The sequence below is a fragment of the Prionailurus viverrinus genome, chromosome B3, assembly GCF_022837055.1.
Source record: "Prionailurus viverrinus isolate Anna chromosome B3, UM_Priviv_1.0, whole genome shotgun sequence".
Taxonomy (NCBI): Eukaryota; Metazoa; Chordata; class Mammalia; order Carnivora; family Felidae; genus Prionailurus; species Prionailurus viverrinus.
Window position 1 is genome coordinate 37,216,163 of NC_062566.1, and position 17,341 is coordinate 37,233,503.

A 17,341-nucleotide genomic window follows, 5' to 3' on the forward strand; every position below is an offset into this window, starting at 1 on the left:
ATATCTTAAGGTTTCCGGGCCCCAAACCGGTTCTAAGAACTAGCAGACACTGTGCTTCAGGGTCCACGGTAAAGTGAGCCCATCATCTTCCCTCTTCTGGACAGTTGGCATTTTCACCAGTTGAATTGCAAGACTGGTTCATAATGAATATGTGGTCAGCAATCAAGTCTTTTTGTTTTGTTTTGTTTTATTTATATAAACAATATAGTCAAACCTAGCTTCCCTTCTTTAGCATGTACTTGCAAGATTGATTAACCTTTATCTTACCTGTTTTGGTTTAGTATTTCTTTTTGTTGTTGTAATTTTTTAATGTTTATTTATTTTTGTGAGAGAGAGTGCAAGCAGGGGAGGGGTAGAGAGAGAGGGAGACACAGAATCCGAAGCAGGCTCCAGGCTCTGAGCTGTCAGCACAGAACCTGATGCAGGGCTCGAACCCATGAACCATGAGATCATGACCTGAGCTGAAGTTGGATGCTTAACCAACTGAGCCACCCAGGCGCCCCTGGCTTAGTTATTTCCATTGGCATTATTTTTAACCTAAATTCTGTCACTGTCTATGTTATAATAACCTTTTGGCTTTCATATCATCTGCAAACAAGATAGGTAAGCCTTCCATCTTGTTCAAATATTGAATATGACTGGACCTCATACAGAACCCACTAGTCCACCAATAGAAACTTTTCTCCAGGAGATCAGAGATCTAGTAGCCAGTACTTTTGATGTGGTTGTTTAAATGGCTGGCAGCCCGTCATTGCTATTTGTGACCTGCTAGTGTGTGATGTCCTGAAAGTACTTCTGTTTCCTCTCCTATTTTCCTCTTCAGAATGTTTCCCATTGCACTTTTGATCTAAGGTTCATTGAAGGCTTTCACAGAACCCTACTCTTAATCATCCAACACATATTTATGGGTATCTGCTCTTTACCAGACAAAGTTGGTGCTAAGGTTACAATGGTTACTCAAAACAGACACATACTCAGACCCCCTAGAGATCACAGGCGGGAGGGTAAGATATTCATGAATCATATAAACACACAAATAAATGTAAAATTCCAACTGTAACAAGAGCTGTGAAGGAGGGGTGCATAGTGTGTTGAGAGGTTATAATGGTGAGATTTGATCTAGTATTGGAAGATTAGGGAAGGTTTTTCTAATGAGGCAAAATGAGATCTAAGATCTTAAGGATAAATGGGAATTAACTTGGTCCAAGTATGGACAGAAAGAGGAGGAAGTGTCCCATGTAGAGGGATCAGCAACAGCAAAGACCCTGTGGTAGGAGGGAGGAGGGTTCATTCAAGAAATTAAAAGGGGCCATGGTGGCCATCATGGAAAACAAAGGGGAAAGAAGTGAGAAATGAGGCTGAGCACTGACATTCAAGATCTTATCTCCCCTTTGATTCTTTGGAAGAAAGAATATTCTTCTAGAGCTGCTTCTTGCCACAAGTCCTATTCCACCGGATCTCAGTGCAGTGTAAGCTATACTATAATATATAGTATTATGCAATACTATCTGTTTTCTAGGGAGACTTTCAAAATTACTTCATCACTCATACTCTGTGCTTTGGTGTGTAGATATCAGGGGTCATAACTATTAGTTAATCAGCTTCCTGCCCAACCTTCCAACCACAAGAATTTCAGAGCATTTCCTCTTTCATGCTGCTGTTTCCTTTGTTACACTTGTTGTACCATACTATCTGGTTTTAATGTGTTCTTTTGGTAGTTTATTCTTTCATCCCTTAAAATTTAGTTGAGGGTACCTTGACTTCGGATGGCAGCTTGGGAGTGTCTATTAGCTGTTTAAAAAAAATGCTTGTAACTCATGACCCAGCAACACCATTTTAGGTTGTACACTCTAGAGCTATGATTTTCAAAGTATGGCACTTGGACCATCATTAGCATGACCCGAGTCATTAGAAACGCATATGTTCAGGTTTCACCCAGATCGACCTACTCAATCAGACACTCCACCAGGGGTGCCCAGCTATCTGTGATTTTAAAAGCCCACCAGCTGATTCTGATACATGCTACAGTTTGAAAACCACTCTAAAGAAATACCTGCACAAGTGTATCTGATAACTTTCGCTGTTCAAACAATGACTTGACTCACAGTTCTTCAGACTGGCAGGTGGTCTGGACTCAGGTAGGCAGTTTTGATTTCCTCTGGCCTCAGTCGTTGTCAGCAGTTCGTGCTGGGTTAGCTGGGTCTGGTTGGTACAGGATGCCCTCAGAAGACAGCTCAACTCTCTTCAGTGTGGTCTCTCTTTCTCCAACCAACAGGTTGGCCTCAGCTTGTTCACGTGGTGGCGGATAAGGACCCAAGAGAGAAAAGGAGAAGGATTCAAGGCCTCATGAGGCCTAGGCTTGGAACTGGCATGCTGTCTTGTCTGCTGCATTCTCTTAGCCAAATAAGCCCAAGGTCATCCTAGATTCAAAGGGAGGAGAAACAGACGTTAACTGCTGATGGGCAGAGCCTCAAAGTCATATTGCAGTGGATTCAGGGAGGTTGAAAAATTACAATGGATACAGAGAAGATGGCCCGTTTTTGCAATCTTTCACACACGCGCATACAGAAACGATGCAAGGGTGTTTACTGTAGCATTTTTAGTAATAGCAAAACATTGGAAACAACCTAAATATCCTTCAGTGAAGGATGGGTAAGTTGTGGCACATACATACCACGTGGCTACTCTGTATTCATTGAAAGGAATGGGCTAGGTCTCTCTCTAGGTCACCTATAAGAAATGTAAGACAAACCCCCCTTTTTTAATGAAAAAAGAAAACTGAGAAGCGAGAGAATTGTATATAATAATACCCTGTATACATTTTTAAAACCTACACGAACAATATTACATATTTTTGATGGGTACACATCTGTGTTTTTGAAAGCTTTTTAGGTTTAAAAGTATATACAATTAACCCTTAAACAACACAGGTTTGAATAGCATGGGTCCACTTATATGTGGATTTGTTTTGATAAATAGAGTTCAATACTGTAAATGCATTTTTCTCTTCCTTATAATTTCCTTTTTAAAATGTTTATTTATTTCTTTTGACAGAGAGAAAGAGAGTGCGTGCACACATATGAGTGGGGGAGGGGCAGACAGAGAGGGAGAGGGAGAATCCCAAGCAGGCTGTGTGTTGTCGGCACAGCTCAAACCCATGACTCGGGGCTCAAATCCATGGACCATGAAATCATGACCTGAGCCGAAATCAAGAGTAAGACGCTTAACTGACTGAGCCATCCAGGTGCCCCTTTCTCATGATTTTAACATTTTCTTTTCTCTAGCTTACTTTATTGTGAGAATACAGTATATATAATACTTATATATCTGTATCTGTATATGTCTGTACATATACATATATATCTACATACATATATATGTACATATCTAAACATGTATATGTATCTGTATGATTCTATATTATATAACATTCTGAAACTGACAAAATTGCAGAAATAAAAAACAGATTAGTGTTGCCAGGGGTTAAGGAGGGGGTTGGGCAATATAAGAGATCCTTGTGGTGAGGATCTATATAGAGATGCTATAAGGGGCAACATAAGAGATTCTTGTGGTGATGGAACTTTTCTCTATCTTGGCTGCATCAACTGTCAGTATCCTGGTTGGGATACTGCCCTATAGTTTTGCAAGATGTTACCACGGGGAAACTGGGAAAGGGTATGCGAGATCAGTCTCATTTCCTAGAACTGCATGTGAATCTACAGTTATCCCAAAATTTTAAAAAGCTTATTTAAAAATACAAGATGTAGTGTGAACCAGGATGAATATGCCAAAACTGAAATGTAATCATGCATATCCCCTACTTAAATGCTTTAAAGTGCTATTTCTCAACAGGAGAAAGTCCAGACTCCTGTGGTTCGTCACGTGGTAGGATAACCTATTGAGAAACTTTTTTTTTTTTCTTTTCAGAATTGGATTTACCACAAAGGAATGAACGACATTTCCTTCTCTGCCAAGAGGGTAGCCAGGCCTCTGCAACCTGAAGGTCTGGGCTTTCCTTATCCCCCAGGGGGCAGTTAACAACTGTAACTGGTTGTTTGAGAGATCTCAACCCACCAAAGTATAAACAGAGAAGGTTTTGTTTTTTCCCAGCTATCTACTTTGCTTGGCTAAATCTCTTTCCAACTGGGTAGAAAGGAACTTTAGTGACATCCCTGTTTCGTCCCAAACGTTTTCAGTCACATCTAGCTATTAAAGTAGTGTAATTTCAAGGGAACATTCAGTTGCTCTAGGTACTTTTTCCTTTGCCAAGTGCAGTTCAACACCCTCTCTCCAGGAGCTGGGCAGGCTGCCTCTTGCACTGAGGCCCCTGGCAGAGGTTGAAGGGGGGCTTTGGCTTGCTTGCTTTCATCGCCCTCTCCCCTCCTTCCAGTCCCTCACGCCTACACTCACCACCAGGAACAGTTGTGGAGTCAGGGGGCTGACGGGAGAAAGGTGGTTGGTGTAAGAATGGTGGCCGGTGTGGCCCTGGGTCTGGGCCATGCAGCTGGCAGAGCCTTACAGGGCCTGCCCCTAGAAGGCACGGTTGCCTGTGTACATTGAGCGGGAACTTCCAAAACCCACGGCTTTGCAGAGCTCAGCGAAGGTCTCCCAGACTAACTTGGAGGCTGACAAGGTTACGTGTCCAGAGAAGAATCCCACCTACAATAGCCTCCACAGACCCGGGGACTCCTCGCCCCTGGCAGAGCACCACAGCAACAACAACCATAGACAGGGGTCCAGCAACACAATCCCACAACTTTCTGGGGTCTTGTTTAATACTAAGGTGGTGTAAGGAGTCCCACCCCCACAAAGAAGATCCATCTAGTGCTTTTTACCAACCTTGATGGGTGGAGCTTTTGCTATGTTTGATTTGATTTATGCAAATGAAAAGATAAGGCATTATTTGTACCCTCAGCCCCATGGACACTGCCATTTTTATTGAGTAAATAAATGAGTGGAATAATTCATTTCTGTTACAATTTCAGCACTGAATCAAGGTGTAGTGGATATGTGTCATTCCGTTGGGCCCCTGCAAAAACACTTTTCCTTTCTTTGAGAGAATTTCCTCTCTTCTGAATTCTGCCTCCTTGGGGAATAAACGACAATCATAGCAAATGCTTATATAGTGCTATTCTGTGCCAGGCACAGGTCTAAGCTCTTGACACATATTTCATTTTAGCAGCGTGCCAACTCTAAAGGCAGCTAGTGTTATTATCCTTGCCATTTCCTCCATGAGGAAATAGAGGTACAGAGAAGTGAAGTAATTGGCCCAAAGCCTCCCAGCCAGTAGGTGGTGGTGTCAGGAATTTATCTTCTCAGTCTTCCTTCACTTGGTGGCAGGTGTGTGAAGTAGCCTCCACCAATCAGAGGTGCCCGTTTTTGGAAGCTGGTAATGCCATCAAGGGTGCTTCCCTGGGTGGCAGTGACAGGAGTTCTTGTCCAGTGTCCAGTGCCTGTCTGGGCGGCAGGGCCGCCCCACTGCAGGCCTGGGCAGTGTTCCAGGCTGCACACTGCTCTCAATTTTCCAGCTTTGGGGAGTGCCCTAATATTAACAACTCCATGCGTGTCTCCTGTACATCTGCCGTCAGGCATAATTAAAAATAGTGCCCTTTCCCTCTCAAATGGGGCGAGAAAATATATGGTCATCCCACCCAATATGTTTCAATAAACTCCTTTTCTACTTGACCTGGCTACAGTGGTCTTTGTAATCTGCAGCAGACAGTATGCTCCCAACTTTCCCACCGCCCTCACCTCCCACTTCTCATCAGGGCTCTTATCTCCAGTTCTCAGAGAACAGGCTGCTGGTTGCCTCCAGGCCTTTGCACAAGCTTTTGTTTCTTCCTGGAAAGTTCTCATCAACATCTGGGGTTTACCCAGCAAACCCCGCCCTGGAGGGTGTGGGACGCTCCCTTCCTGCCTCCATCTTGCCCTACATTCCTCCATTGCGGCACTTAGCCCTGTGGTACAATTTGACCTAACTCTTTGGATTTGTTTTTTTACCCAACTTTTTGGATTTGCCAATGGTCTGTGAATTCCTTCAGAGCAGAGACTATTTCATCTGGGTTTAGCCCTAGTGCCTGGCACATGGTGAGCTTTCAATAAGTATATATTGAAGACTCTATATGAATGAGTGTAAAATTGTACTTTTTATAGAAAAATAGTTGCAGTCTGCTACTCAAGTTCCATCTCCTAAGGTTTTCACTTGCTGGTTTTGTTTTTTAGCTTGAGAGAATCCTACTGGAGGACTAGAAAATGGAATTCACCCGGGGAGAAGACCTTACTAGCACTGGGCCATCTCACCCCCTGAGGGAGGAGAGCTCACCATCATTGGACTTTATTATGTGCTGGCTACTTGATATGCATTTGTACATTGAGCAGTAGGTATTATCTCCCTGACAAGTAAGAGAACAGAGGCTAAGAGAGGCTAAGTTGCTCAAAGAAATAAAGTCAAATGGAAGAATTGGAATTAGAATTAGGGTTTGCTCCAGGGTCTGCGCATTTCCTTGCTTTGCTGCCTGGGGATTTGTACAAAGTGATTCATACAAGGGAGTGTGTATGCATTTGCCATGTAGATTTACAGAGGAGGCAGGGCCGCGATAGCTGCCTCCACCCTCCATTCCCTGCCTGCCATTTCTGCATACTGTCTTTTCTGCCTGCTTCTTTGACTCTATCTTCTTTTTTTATTTTATTTTTATTGTTCAGATTTATTTATTTTTGATAGAGAGAGACAGAGCACAAGTGGGGGAGGGGCAGAGAGAGAGGGAGACACAGAATCCGAAGCAGGCTCCAGGCTCTGAGCTGTCAGCACAGAGCCCGACGCGGGGCTCGAACTTACAGACCGAGAGATCATGACCTGAGCCGAAGTCAGAAGCTTAACCAACTGAACCACCCAGGCGCCCCTGACTCTATCTTCAAATGGAGACAAAATAGCCAGTGGTATTACTTGAGGATTGTAAAGCTGGAAGACACATCAGACATTATATAGTGTGGTGGTTTTAGTGGGATGGGGCATTTAGGAAGGCATTGAGCTATTTTGTCTTTTTCTTTTTTTGCTTATCATAATTGGGGGAGGGAGGAGGGGGGCCCCTGACATTTAGTGGAAAGGGGCCCAGGATGATTTTGAAAGCCCTTCAATCTGTGGGAGAGTTGTGCTGGCAAAGATTTTCTCCGTGACCAAACTCTGGCCAGACTCCTTTGAGCCCTCCTCTCGACTAGGCCTCAACCTTGGCTATAAAAAAAACCCATAAACCGACACTAACAGTTTCTAACAGCTCAAGGCCATATCTCTAGGCCGACCCTCCCCTCTAAGGTGCTTGCCCCACAAAAATCAGGGCTGCCAAAAGCATTTACTGTTTGTGTCAGTCAACACCTGAAGACAGGCCATCTGTCTCCCAGTTTCTATGGGTGGGTAGGAACCTAACTTCAATAACTAGCAGGTTATTAACAGGTTAACTAGCAGGTTAATTCAGATGCCTTTTACACAAACTCTCTCAGCTTTTTGTAATTTTTCACTTCTCTGATTCTGTTCATTCTGCCCCCTCCCTGTACCCTCATTTTTCCTTTAAAATACTCCAGCACCTCTGTACAAATCTGAATGGCCCTCTGCTCTTTCCTCTACTGTCAGTGGTTCCTGAAGAAAATCTGTTTTCACCACTTGAACTAATGCCCTACCGTGTTTATCTTTGACGGTGCACTGTGAATTGTTCAGCCCCAAATACTATTCTTCAAAAAGAGATCCTTGTTTTCAAAAATAAATTTTTTAAAATGTTTTTTTAAAGTTTATTTTTGACACAGAGAGAGAGAGAGAGAGAGAGAGAGAGAGAGAGAGACAGAGCATGAGCAGGGGAGGGGCAGAGAGAGATGGAAACACAGAATCCGAAGTAGGCTCCAGACTCTGAGCTGTCAGCACAGAGCCAGATGTGGGACTCGAACCCACGAACCATAAGATCATGACCTGAGCGGAAGTTGGCTGCTTAAGTGACTGAGCCACCCAGGTGCCCCAGAGATCCTTGTTTTCAAAGCGAAATCTTATAGATGTGTTCACTTAGTGATAATTCATTGAGATGTATACTTATAATTTGCGCATTTTTCTCTCTGTATTATATATATATATGTGTGTATTTATGAGAGAGAGAGAGTGAGAGAGAGAACATGCAATGAGTGGGGGAGGGGCAGAGAGATTGGGAGTAAGAGGATCTGAAGCAGCCCCTGTGCTGGCAGCTGAGAGCCTGACACTGGGCTCAAACTCACAAACTGTGAGATCATGACCTGAGCTGAAGTCGGATGCTTAAGCGACTGAGCCACCCAGGTACCCCTGTATTTTATATTTTCATGTAAAAGTTCATGTATAACAAAATAAGAACTTGAAAAAATGAGGGGTGCCTGGGTGACTCAGTCAGTTAAGCCTCTGACTTTGGCTCAGGTCATGACCTCGTGGTTCATGAGTTCCAGCCCCACGTCGTGCTAACAGCTCAGAGCCTGGAGCCTGCTTCAGATTCTGTGTCTCCCTCTCTCTCCTGGCCTTTCCCTGCTCATGCTCTGTCTCTCTCTCTCAAAAATAAACACTAAAAAAAAAAAAATTAAGAAAAAGGAAAAACTTGAAAAAATGATAAAGCATAATTTAAGAAATAATCATTGAAACAGTGTTAAGCGGAAAAAGTAAGACATTCTGCTTTGCAGTAGTAAAAACACAAACACGTATAAAGACATGAGAATGTAGAGGAGGAGGAATTTGTAGGATTATGTGTGTTTTTTAGAAGTATGTTATTTAATGGTGTACTTAAAACAAACTTTATTGAGATATAATTAAAATATAATAAGCTGTATGTATTTAAAGTGTACAGTTTGGTTAAGTGTGAAACCATCAATCACAATCAAGACAATGAACATATCCATCATCCTCTTTTTAAAAATTTTTTATAAATTATTTTAAAGTGTTTATTTATTTTTGAGACAGAGATCGAGTGAGCAGGGAGGGGCAGAGAGAGAAAGGGAGACAGAATCCGAAGCAGGCTCCAGTCTCTGAGCTGTCAGCACAGAGCCTGACGTGGGGCCCAAACCCATGAACTGTGGGATCATGACTTGAGCTGAAGTTGGATGCTCAACTGACTGAGCCACCCAGGCATCCCTCCGTCATCTTCTTTACAATCCTTTCCTGCCTTGCTAGTTGCTTCCCTATCCATTCCCTAAGCAACAGTTTTTTGGCACTGTAGATTAGGTTGCATTTTTTAGAATATTATGTATGTGAAAAAATATGGCATGTATATGCTCTTTTTTTGGTATATCTTCTTTTACTCAGCATAATATTTTGAAATTAATACATGCTAACTCATGTATTAATAGTTCATTCCCTTTTACTGGTGGGTGGCATTGCATTATATGGATATACCACAATTTGTTTATGTATTATTGGTTGATGGACATTAGAGCTATTTCCAATTTGTGATTACTACCAGTAAAGCTGCAATGAAACTTCATATACAAGTTTTTGTGTGCACATAGGTTTTCATTGTGCATAGACCTAGGACTGCAATTGCTAGGTTATATGATAACTCTATGTTTAATCTTTTGAGAACCTGCCAGATTGTTTTCAAAGCAGCTGCATCATTTTACTTTCCCCCCAGCATTGGATGAGAGTCCCAATTTCTCCATATCCCTGCCAATACTGTCTTTTTGATAACAGCCATCCTTGCAGGTGTGAAGTGCTATCTAATGTGGCTTCGCTTTGCATTTCTCTGAAGGCTAATGATGTTGAGTTTATCTGTCATTTGTCCTTCTTCTTTGGAGAAACGTCTATTTGGATCCTTTTCCCATTTATATAACATTCTTGAAGTGACAAAATTATGGAAATGGATAACAGAGTAGTGGTTACAAGAGGATAGGGACTGGGGCAGGAGGAGGAGAGAAGGGAGTTGGGAGCATTTATAAAAAGCAACCTGAAGCATATTGGTGGTGATGGAACTGTTCTTTATCTTGACTGCGGTGGACGCATGAACCTACATGTGTGATTAAATTACACAGAACTAAATACACAGACATGCACAAATGAGTATGAGTAAAACTGGGAAACCTGATTTGTATTGATGGATTGCAGTTATATCAATGTCCTGGTTGTGATATTATTTCTATGGTTTTGCAAGATGTTGCCATTGGGGGAAATTGGGTAAAGGGCACATGGGATTTCTTTGGATTCTTTATCAGGGCATGTGATCTACACCTATCTCAGAAAACAAAATGTTTAATTTAAAAAATGCAGTTAAAAAGAATCCTCATGATTCATTCTTCAATAAAACATAACAATTCTTAATATGTACGCACCTGACAACAGAGAGTCAAACGATGTGAGGCAGAAACTGACAGAACTGCAAGGGAAATAGATGAATCCACTGTCATAGTTAAAGACTTCAACTCCCCTCCATCAGAAATGGACAGACAGATCCTGCAGGCAGAAAATTGGGGATGACACTGCCGAAGTCAATAACACTATTAATAAATTGGATATAATGGACATCTACAGTTCATTTTATCCAGTAAGAGCAGAATACATATTTTTCTCAGGCCCATATGGAACATTCACCAAGGCAGACCCCATTCTTGGCCATAAAACACAAAACACACCTCAACAAGCTTTTCTTTAAAGTTTATTCATTTATTTTGAGAGAGAGAGTGCATGCACAAGCTGGGGAGGGGCAGAGAGAGAGAGAGAGAGAGAATCCCAAGCAATCTCCATTCTGTCAGTGCAGAGCCCGATGAATTGAGAGATCATGACTTGAGCTGAAATCAAGAGCCAGATGTCTAACCGACTGAGCCACCTAGGTGCCCCTACCTCAACAAATTTAAAAGAATAGAAATCATACATCTGCTCTCAGACTCTAATAGAATTAAAATAGAAATGAGTAACAGAACAAAAATTTTAAAAATTAAAAAAAAAATTTAAGAAATTAAGAATAGAGAATAGCTAGAAAAATCTCAAAATATCTGGAGACTAAACAACACAATTTTCTTTAAGAAATGTTTTTTAAAAATCTTTATTCACTTTTGAGAGACAGAGAGAGACAGAGCATGAGCTGGGGAGGGGCAGAGAGAGAGGGAGACAGAATCTGAAGCAGCTCCAGGCTCTGAGCTGTCAGCACAGAGCCTGACATGGGACTCAAACCCACAAACTGTGAGATCATGACCTGAGCCAGAGTCAGATGCTTAACCAACTGAGCCACTCAGGCACCCCTAAATAACACACTTCTAAATAACACATAGATCAATGAAGAACCTCAGGGAAATTAACTAAAAAACTGTTGAACTTGCGGTGACTGGGCGGCTCAGTTGGTTAAGTCAGCGACTGACTCTTGATTTCGGCTCAGGTCATGATCTCATGGTTTATGAGATTGCATGCCCCCGTCGGGCTCTGTGCTGGCAGCATGGAGGATGTTTGGGATTCTCTCTCTCCCTTTCTCTCTGCCCCTCCCTGCTTGTGCTCTGTCTCTCAAAATAAATAAATAAACATTAAAAAATCCCCACAGAAACTATTGAACTAAATAACTTTTCAAAGTTTGTGGGATGCAGCAAAAGCAGTGCTTAAAGGGAAACTTATACCACTAAATGCATATATTAAATAAGAAAAAGAATCTAAAATCAGTCATGTAAATTTCAATCTTAGGAAATTAGAATAAGAAGAGCAAATTAAATATACAAAGTAAGCAAAAGAAAAGAAATGAAAGTCAGAGCAGAAATCAATAAAATTGAAAACAGAAAATCAATAGGGAAAATCAATGAAACTAAAAGTTACTTCTTTGATTAGAAGATCAATAAAATTGTTGAGTCTCTACCTAGGATAAGAAGAGAAGAGAAGAGAAGAGAAAATAAGAGAAGAGAGAAGATGCTAATTACTAATATTAGAAATGAAAGAGGAACATTACCACAAATCCTACAGACATAAAAAGAATAATCAAGGAGTACTATGAACAAGTCTATGTCTACAAATTTGATAACCTAGATGAAATGGACCAACTGCCTGAAAGACAGTCTGCCAAAATGCACATAGAAGAAATGGATAATCTGAGTAGGCCTCTATATATTAAAGAAACTGAATCAATAATTAATAACTTCCTAAAACAGAAAGCACCAGGCTCAGATGGGTTCACTGGTGGATTCTAATAAATATTTAAGGAAGAAATTAAACCAATTCTCTACAATCTCTTTCAGAGATTAGAAGCAGAGAAGAGGGAATACTTGTAAACTCATTCTATAAGGCCAGCATTACCCTAATACTAAAACCAAAGTTATTACAAGAAAAGAAACTATAGACCAATACCTCTCATGAGCAAAGATACAAAAATCTTCAACAAAATACCAGCAAATTGAGTCCAACAATGTATAAAAAGAATTATATACCATGGCCAAGTGGGATTTATCCCAGGTATGCAAGGATGGTTCAACATTCAAATATCAATTAATGTAATCCATCACATCAACAGGTTAAAGAAGAAAAATCATATGATCATATGGATAGATGCAAAAAAATGTATCTGATAATATCAATTTCCATTCATGATTAAAAAAAAAAAACCCTCTCAGTTAAGTAGGACTAGAGAATTTCCTCAATTTGATAAAGAATATCTATAAAAAACCCTACATCTAACATCATAATTGATGGTGAAAAACTTTCCCACTAGGATCAGGAGCAAGGCAAAGATGTCCCCTCTCAGCACAGCTTTTCCACATTATACTGAAGTCCTAACTAATGGAATAAGACAAGAAAGCATATAAAAGGTTTACAGACTGGAAAGGAAGAAATAAAACTTTTGTCTGTTGATGAAATGATTATCTATGTAGAAAATCCATAAGAATTAACCAAAATCTCTTGTAACTAATCAGCCATTATAGCAAGATTTCAGGATACAAGGTTAATATATAAAAGCTAATTTCCTCCCTAATATACTAACAATGAACAGGTGGAATTTGAAATTAAAGACAATACCATTCACATTAGCACCCCCCAAACAAAATACTTAGGTATAATCTGGAAAAATATGTACAAGACCTATATGAGGAAAACTACAAAACTCTGATGAATAAAATCAAAGTAACTAAATAAGTACAGAGATATTCCATGTTTGTGGCAAGGAGGACTCAATATTGTCAAGATGTCAGTTCTTTACAACCTGATATATAGGTTAATTGCCATCCCAATTAAAATCCTGGCAATTTATTTTGTGGATACCAATACACTGATTCTAAAGTTTATATAGACAGGCAAAAGATCCATAATAGCCAACACAATATTGAAGGAGAAGAACAAAGTTGGAGTATTGACATCACTCAATTTCAAGACTTCCTTTAAAGCTTCAGTAATCAAGTACTGGCAAAATAACAGACAAATAGATCACTGGAACAGAATAGAAAGTTCATAAATAGACCCACATAATTATGGTAAACTGGTCCTTGACAAAGGAGCAAAGGCAATACAATGGAGAAAAGATGGCTTTTCAACAAATGATGCTGGAACAACTGGATGTTTACATGCAAAAAAAAAAAAAAAAAAAACAACTGGATACAGACCTTACACTCTTCCAATAATTAACTTAAAATCATCACAAAAACAAATTAAGAATGCAAAACTATATAACTTCTAGAGAATAATATTGGAGAAAATTTAGATGGCTTTTGGTCTGGCCATGACTTCATAAATACAACACTAAAGACACGCATGATTCATGAAAAAAATGGATAAGTTTGACTTCGCTGAAATTAAAAATTTCTGCTCTGCAAAATACACCATCAAGAGAATGAGAAGTCACAAAGGAGGAGAAATATTTGCAAAAGACATATCTGATAAAAGACTGTTATCCAAAAAACAAAACCTACAAACCCCCAAGCCGAAAAAGATTGTTAGCCAAAAATATACAAAAAACTCTTAGAATTCAACAATAAGAAAACAAACAACTGAATTAAAAATGTGCCAAGGATCTCAGCAGACCCCTCACACAGATGACAGATAAGCATATGAAAGAGGGTTCCACATCATATGTCATCAAGAAAATGCAAAGTAAAACAACAGTGAGATACAACTACACACCTATTAGAATGGTCAAGATCTAACTGACAACACCAAATGTTGACAAGGATATGGAGCAACTCTCATTCATTGCTGGTGGGCATGCATAACAGTATAGCTGCTTTGGAAGACAGTTTAACAATTTCTTACAAGACTAAACATATTTTATCATAATCCAGCAGTCTCTCTCCTTGGTGTTTAGCCAAAGGAATTGAAAATTTATGTTCACACAAAAACCTGGACATGGATACTTATAGAAGCTTTATTCATAATGGTCACAACTAGGAAGCAATTAAAATGTTCTTCAGTAGGTGAATGGATAAACTGTAGCACATCCAGACAAGGGACTATTGTTCAGCAGTAAAAGAAAGAAATGAGCCATTAAGCCATGAAAAGATATGGAGGAAACTCACATGCATATTCCTAAGTGAAAGACGCCAGTTTGGAAAGTCTACATAAGGTATGAATCCAACTACACGACATTCTGGGAAAGGCAAAACTATAGAGAGTAAAAAGATCAGTGCAGGGATTAGTGGGGAGGGAGGCATACAAAGGTGGAGAACAGAGGATTTCTAGGACAATGAAACTATTCTGTTTGATACTATAAAGTCATTAAAATTTGGTCAAACCTATAGAATGTACAACACCATGAATGAATACTAATATAAACTGTGGACCTTGGATGATAATGATGTGTCAAGGTAGGTTCATCATTTGTAACAAACATACTGCTCTGGTGGAGGATGTTGATAATGGGAGAGGCTATGCATGTGTGGAGGCAGGAGATATATGGGAAATCTCTGGAATATTCTGCTCAATATTGTTGTTATCCTAAATCTGCTCGAAAAATGGTCTCTTTTAGAAAATGTAGGGTGCAAATGAAATTGTGATGAGTTCTGAAGTGGGCTCAAATCCCTGCTCTGGTACTAACTGTATATTAAAAAAAAAATCCAAACCTCAGGACCCTCAGAATGTTTTCATGTCTTTTCCTGAATGTGATTATTGCACAACTTCCGATTTCTGCCTCCTGCATGTAGACTTCTCTGGTTAATATCCGAGCTAAATGTTCTGTCTTTTACCTTGATCTTTTGTCTTCCAATCACTGTCCATGTTGTTTATTCTGATTTAGTTTGCAAACCATTGAAGGCATGACTTTGTCTTACATATGTTTGTGTCCCTCATATACAAAGCTCAGCACCTGTTTTATGACCTGTTGGGTCTGAATTTGGGTGATGAGTCCTGAATTTCAGTTTTTTTCATCTGTAAGGTAGGACTCATCATAACGACACTGATTGTTTGTTGTGACAATTAAGTGTGCTTGGACCTGTAAAAATGATGAAATATAAACTTTAGTGAGGATGCCAGCTGATGAAGAGTACAAATTAGAACTGTTTATTCTGCCCCTAATATTATTTTTAGTGAAAATTAAAACAAACAAACAAACAAACAAACACCCAAGATGTCAACTACTAAAGTCACCAGTTCTTTTCCTGCTGCATGTGAACTAATCTTCCAGTTTATTCTTACATGGTTTGTCTTGCTCTCACATCTCTTTTCCTCCACTTGTCGACTTCATTGTTTGGTCACTGCCTCAGTGATTAAAGACAAAATAGGAATTCAATTCCTATGCCTCTCCTGGATTGGTACTGACAGAAGGTTAACGAACAACCCTGTTGTGAAATGTCATAATGACCTTGTTAAGGAAAGGAATCAAGTCACACGGGAATGCATTCTCACTGGAGTAATGAGAATGTTAAACGCCCGGGAACTGGAACTAAACCCTGCACTGACACCCATGTCCCCTCTCTACAGAGCAGCAGGGAGTCTGACACTGCGCTCTGTCGTTCTGTTACTGTGGATGACTGTGTTTCCCGACTTAGTGACTCAGCCTCGGGGGGCCTGACAGGCAACCGCACTTGACTGATGGGCGAGTTGTGCGGCAGAAGGGATCTTGTGGAGGGTCTTTCAGGCAGGCGATTTCTCCCATGGCCTTAATAACAACTAGCCTCAGATAGATTAACTCTGGGGAAAATAGAAAGGATTTTTTTTTTTTTTTAGGTCCAAAAGGCAAAGAATGAGTTAACAGATTGCTGCAGGCATCTATTTTAGTCTCACAGCTCTGAACAATTTCCAGCTGCAGATGTTAAAATATCCAAAATCCATGGAGAACAGAACAGATGACATTATTCATCCCGCCTATGCTGCTCTGGGGGCCTCCTGCAATTCACAGCATTTGATGACTCATGTGAGGAGCAACACTGCCTATGCTCCCAGCCCGCGTACCGTTCACTTCAGCTCATAAAACCTTTTATAGACAGTCACTGCAGGGCCACACTTCCAGGCTGGGGATGTACAATGGTGAACAAGTTCCAGGGGACCCTCAGGAGCTCACAGCCGAGAAGGCAGGTGGAGGGCCCCTGCACGTGGTTGAGCAGCCTCTGGCCTGCACGAGGGTGCCTGGGGAGGGTGCCTGGGCTGAAATCCAGCCTCTACTCTTATTGCCAAGCCACGTGTCTGGCTCTGGAGGAAGGGGTGCCTTTTTCTAATACACACAAAGGAGCAATGTGTGTTCCCAGGGGCCCTGGATCGAGGTAGAGGCCTAGAACTCATTCCTACAGGAACATAAGTGCTGTAATAGATACAGGTATCGATAACTATGAGAAGGAAGGAGAAACAGGGAAGGAGTCAAGAAGAGTGACAGAGAGGAAGGGACATTTCAGGAGGGCCTTGGAGGAGAACAGGAGGAACAGGAATTCACCCTGTAGAATTGATGAAAAAAAGGCAAACAAGGCAGGGGAAACAGAGTGAGCAAAGGTGCAGGGACTTGACAATATTGAGGCCTGTTTCTGGAACAGCGGGTGGTTCAGCCTGGCTGATGGAGGTGAGGCCAGAAGGTAGGCAGGTCTTCTAAGCCACATTGAAGATGCTGGGCTTCAACCAGTAGGCTGATGGTTCTCAAACTTTGGTGTGACACATGAAAGGCTTATTACAAGTGTAGTTTCCTTGGCCCAAGCCCCTGAGGTGAGTTCTGACTCAGTAGGTCTGGAGTACGGGGGCTCTTAAGAGTGAACACTTGGGGGCGCCTGGGTGGCGCAGTCGGTTAAGCGTCCGACTTCAGCCAGGTCACGATCTCGCGGTCCGTGAGTTCGAGCCCTGCATCGGGCTCTGGGCTGATGGCTCAGAGTCTGGAGCCTGTTTCCGATTCTGTGTCTCCCTCTCTCTCTGCCCCTCCCCCGTTCATGCTCTGTCTCTCTCTGTCCCAAAAATAAATAAACGTTGAAAAAAAAATTA